Source organism: Candoia aspera, chromosome 1 (assembly GCF_035149785.1).
Source record: "Candoia aspera isolate rCanAsp1 chromosome 1, rCanAsp1.hap2, whole genome shotgun sequence".
Classification (NCBI taxonomy): Eukaryota; Metazoa; Chordata; class Lepidosauria; order Squamata; family Boidae; genus Candoia; species Candoia aspera.
In genome coordinates, this window is record NC_086153.1 from 63,330,236 (window position 1) to 63,336,235 (window position 6,000).

Consider the following 6,000-nt stretch of genomic DNA (forward strand, 5'->3'; position numbering starts at 1 on the left):
CAAAATGCAAGGAAGCCAAGCTGCAAGGCTGCAGTTGGCAACACTCCATATCATGACCAATGTGTACACCTGATGCACAGGAGATTTGGTCATGCTAATCTCAAGTATATAGCACAAATGCCACAGCTGTGTGCTGACCTAAAGATAAAACCCTGTGATAAATACTTAGACTGTGTAGTTTGCAAAGAATGCAAAACACTAAAAGCTCCTGTGAGTAAGCACAGTGACAGAGTTACAACTAGATCTTTGGAAATTATACACTCTGACATTATTGGTCCTTTTGCTCCAAGTCTAGGACATGCAATGACCATCATTGATGATTTCTCAAGATACACATTTATCTACATCTTAAAACATAAAGATGAGGCATTTGAGAAATTTAAAAGTTTTGTGACATGGGCAAATGGAAAATTCCCTAGGCCTGTATCTGCACTCCAATGTGATAGAGGAGGAGCATACCTTTCTCACAAATTCAGAAGGTTCCTAGTGGAAAAAGGGATAGAACAAATTCTTTCTAACCCTTACACCCCTCAGCAAAATGGTGTTGCTGAAAGAAAGGGCAGAACCTTGCAAAATGTGATGGAATGCATGATTAAAGACTCACAATTATCTTTTAAGTTCTGGGGAGAGGCAATATCGATTGCCACTTATGTTCAGAACAGATTATATAACTCTGTGATTCAGGATACTCCATTCCATTTGTTTTATGGTGTGAAACCAAAGGTAAACCATCTTAGAGTGTTTGGTAGCACTGCATGGGTTCACATTCCAAAACAGCAGAGAAGGAAAGGAGGCCCCACAACAAAGAAAGCCATCTTTGTTGGCTATGAACAAAGCCAAAGGAGCTACAGGTTCATAATGGGAGAGAAATTAATAATTAGCAAAAGCGCTTCTTTTGCTGAACAAAACTGGGGGAGATTAAATTCTAGCTCTCCAGTTGATCTGACCACCACAAGAGAACAGCAAGGACTTGCTGATGGTGATCTTTTGCCTGATGAGGACATTAAACCAGAAAAGCAAACTGAAGATCTGTCTGATGAGACAGATGCTTCTCAGGAAAGTGATAGGAGTCAAAATTTAAGCCCTGTATTACCTTGCAGATCTCAGAGGAGTAATAAAGGCGTTCCTCCATCACGTTTTCAGGCTGAAACAGTAAAGGCTTTTCACATATTCACAGAACCTGAGTCTTTAGAACAAGTGAATGCTTTACCACCTGAGATTGCACAAAATTGGCATTCTGCCATGCAACAGGAATTAGCATCCTTGAAAGAAAATAAAACATGGAAACTGGTAAATCTACCTCCCAATGAACGCTGTCTGGGTTGTAGGTGGGTTTTCAAACTGAAAAGGGATGCTGATGGCAAAATCCAAAAATATAAAGCAAGGTTGGTTGCAAAAGGGTTCACTCAAAGGAAAGATTTAGACTTTGACAAGACTTTTGCACCAGTTACTAAAGGTGAATCAATTAGATTACTGTTAAAAGTTGCTGCACTCAAGGGAATGTCAGTTAACCACTATGACATTCAAACTGCATTTCTCTATGGTGATTTAGACCACAGATTATACATGCAGCAACCCCCTGGCTATGAAAAAGGGGAGAATCTAGTCTGTGAACGGCAGAAGTCAATCTATGGGTTAAAACAAGCTGCTAGATCCTGGAACCAAAAAGTAGATGAAAAACTGCAGAATTTTGGTTTTGAAAAAGGAAAAGCAGATCCCTGTGTATATATGAAGAAGGACAAACAAGGCTGTATGTATCTGTGCATTTATGTTGATGATTTGCTGCTGTTCACATCAACAGAAAAACAAAGGCTTGATTTTGAAGCCTGCATGAAAAGCCATTTCACATTAAAAAGCCTTGGAATTATAATAACCTAGGTTTGGAAAAACACAGGAAGAAGGATGGTAGCTTTCTGTTAAACCAAAGGGGAGATAATGGTAAAATAATGTGAATGGAAAGACATATAAAGTTGTCAGAGAAGATTGGTTATGTATCTTAATCTGTAGTGTAAAAAGGGGAGTGTTGAGGTTTTCCTACTAACAGATTAAGACTGCTATATGTGCCTAATCATTTTGGCCAGGTTAAAAGGTTGTATTAGATTGTCTCCTCTCACGTGCTTCATGCAAATCACCTGGGGGGGGGGAGGAAACCTGCCCGGACTTGTTCTCACTTCCTCTTTTCTCTCTGCCGGCCATGTAGGCAAGCAAGGCTTACTCCAAAGGGAGCTAAGTCCTTTAAATGTTTTGCTTTTGTTTTTGCTTTCTGTAAATAAATTATTTTTATAGAAATGCTTGGTGTGTGACTTTTTTGACCTCTCCTGGGCTAAAGGCTTTCCCAGCATCTGCCAACACAGTTGGCCCTGGGTAAGATCCTTCAGCCCCTTCTTAGCTCTTGCCTTGGCCAGAGGATCCTCAAAATGCAGCTTTAACGCCCACATGAAGTCCTCAAAATAACCAAGTGCAGGGGAGTCAGCCTCACTTAATTTAACATACTAGTCAGCCGCTCGACCCTTCAACTTGGTGGCAATGGCAGTTATCTTAGCCTCTTCGGAAGGGAAGTGTGCTCCAAACTGCCTCATGTAACTTTTAGCATTAGTTAGAAAGAAAGATAACTTGGTTGGATCCCCACCAAACTTGACCAAAAAGTCTCTCACCCCCACTCCTGTTGGAGCGGAATCGGCGGCTGCTTGAGTGGTTGGGCCCCAGGTTACAGTTGCTCTCCCACTTCGGGGGGGGGGACACTGGTGGTCGAGCCCTGCGGGGTGGAGATTCATCCCGGAGCGGTCTCCGGCCCCGCTCCACCGGCGGTCCAGATGGGAGGATGGGAGATGGTTGCGTGAAGCTGAGATCTCCTCCGCGCCTCCCCTGCCCCCCCAATGACAGAGACAGGTTTCTTAGCATGTACTCCATCGATTTTATTTTGGCCTCCATCACTCTTAGCCTTTCAGGGGTTTGAGATTCCTCCCTCCCTCGCGTGTTAGGCTGTCTCTCTGTTGATACTGTGGTAGATTCTATGTCTGGGGTCAGCAGGAACCAATACTTCCAGGATGCCTGGGACATCCCTGGCTGGGGTTATCCCACTTCATCCCAGGTGATCAACTCTGCAGGCAATTCGCTGGGTGCCGGTTGCTCTGGTTCTCCCCCATCATCAGATTCCTCTACCTCAGGACTAGAACTCGATTTTTCCTGGAAATCTGAAGGTTCTGGGGTGAGGCTCAGTTCTCCACTCTTGACTGTCGACTCAGGCATCAAGCTAGCCGTCTCCTCAAGTCCCCGGGTCATGAGCTTGGACTTGGCCATCGTTAACTATTTTCCCTCACAAGAAACTAATCTTGGTAGGAGCTAATGGTACAACTTTGGTGATTCTCAGCTTTATGTAATGGTTGCCTATTCTAAAACACTATCAGACTCATGAGCAGGAATTCAAAGATATCTGATTTGTTAAAGAATAGTATGCAGGATCACAGAGAAAGCTGAGAATGATAAAAGCGTGCCAAATGCAAACTAAAAACTCTCGGAGTAAATGAGATCCCTCCCCCCATAGAATCTTCCCAAGTTCACAATCCCAGGTGCTCCTAACGGTTTCTGATGGTCTGCAGGAAAAGTCCTTGAACAGAGAACATAACCCAAACACATTCCATTGTAATGAACACAGATACAGAGCTTGGTACAAGGTTTCACAGCAGCTCCCTCCCAAACAGAAACGTGCGTCAGCGCCATGGCATGTGAAACATTATGATGTATACTGTACATTGAAACAGTGAACATGACACACACATCTTAAAGGTGCCAAGTTTGAAAAGCACTGAATTAAACAGACACACACTGGCTTGATTTATGAGGGGAGGGGCTAATCTACAATGTGTGAGGAGAACCTGGTTTTAAAGTGGTGGGTGGTTTGTGGTTGCTGCTGTGGCTTTTAAAAGTCATTTGCTGCCCTCTTAACTCTTTTCCCTTCTTTCCACGTTCTGTTCTTTTTTTCCTTAATTCTTCTGTAGTGTTGAGTGTCTAACTATCCTCTGTAGTGGGTACTTGAAGACTCAACACTAAGGAATTGGGCAGAGGGACTGCAGAATAAGAGTCTTGTCGAGATACTTCTTACATAAGTGGGAAGTGAGTGTGTTGGAGAGGCATTGTTACCTCCTATGTACAAATGTTTCCTTTCTCAGACTGCCTGTGGCCAAAAAAATTTTCAGTGTGTTTGTAGCACTGCAAAGCTACAGAACCTATTTATCCCAGCCAAAGATGGGGTGACCACACATGCCCTGGGCCATGTTTTCTCTTTCACACCACAATCTGCCATGGAAAAAAGCAAACAAGAAGCCTCTTAGTTATCTCAGCCTTAGTTGCCAGCAAACCCATTTGGGCTGCCCTATTACTATCTCAGCATGTTTCATAACTTTCATTCTCCAATTTTTAAAGCATATGAGCAACTTTTATTTGGGCATGGGGACATATAATTTCGACTCCTTCTAATTCCAAACTCATATGATAAGGGCCAATGGACTGAAAATAGATTGCCATGGAGGAACAAGAGGGAATTATCAACATGCTTGAAGTTTGTAAAAGCCCTCCCCCCCCAGCAAACCTTGCAGAGTCATCGAATTATCATTTTAAAAAATCCCACCCACTCCCAAAATGGGCTGATTTTTCCCATTTGAAAGGCTTTAAAATGGATGCATCTGCAAGGCTCAAAGCATCAGTTTTGTCTCTTAAGCCTTGTGCTTCTCCCAAATCACCAAACAGACTATAAAAAGTGTGGCCCCACTTATCTGTGATCCAACTAGTCCTCCCTATTGTAGCCCCTGGAGCCAGAAAAAAGTTAATGTGGCCTTTGCTGTAAGAAATTGCCCAGCCTGGTCTTAATAGAAGATGTGCCTGAAGTATTCCTATGGGAAGGAGAATTCAGCACAACACTGGTCCCGGGCATGGTCTCTTATGATCCACTCCTTTGCATGCTTAACCTAAATGAACTGTAACAGTTCCATTTGTTTTAGCTGGGTTTCCTTCCTGACAGATTCTGCCTGTGGATGTGGTTCATTTCTCCAGATTTGCTCCCTGTTATGTTTGAACAAGAAATAAATGATATTGTTTTAATCTCTTGAATCTTAGTAAAAGTATATGCTTACAAAATTGTCAGCTGTTGATAACTCATGCACTTGGCATCGTTGATCCAACTGACTGAATACAGAACAATTGTATCTCCTTTCTTCAGACAAACATTAGAGACCATGTAAGAATGGCCCTGCTCAGAAGGCCTCTTGGTATTTTAAAAATGCATACTAGATGCTCTGTTAAATCAGGTGAGACACAAAGAGCTAAAACATATAAATTATTTCTGGCCTGTTTGATTCCAGCCTATGGTGTTATTGTTGAATGTAGTCTGTATGAACTGGAAGACATGGTGCTTGGATTGTCACAGACAATTAGCCCAGCCCAGGGCAAAGGCACTTATAAAATAACTGCAACTCTTAGTTACAAAAGAACAGTGAAAATGAATGACAGCAATAAAGCATCATACTTCAGGAATGTTGACACAAGCCAGAGCAATAAAGGTAGACCCACCAGATGGATTTAGGCCTCTTTCATCAATACACAGGACACAATGGCTATCTGGAAGCCAATCTCCAAAGACCAGTATTTTATTCTCAGCCACCACCCAGAATATTTCATTCTTGGTTTCTATTTTTTTTCCCTTGTGAAAAGATTTCAGGGAGGAATGCGTGCTGGAATTTTTATATGAAGCAATTCTGATTACAAGTAGATGTAGAAGTAGATGTAGATGTAGATGGCCTACTTGACCACTTTTTAACCTGGACTTTTGCAATTTGCTTATTCTGTATTCCTCTACAAAATTGCTGAGGGATGATTTAAATGAAATTCCTTGTGCATTTTTTACATGAATTTCCCTTCAATTTTTCAGGTGGAAAATTCAGATCCCTAGTCACATTCAGTTAAGAAGACCAGGAAAGATATTTGTTTAATGTATATCTGAATATC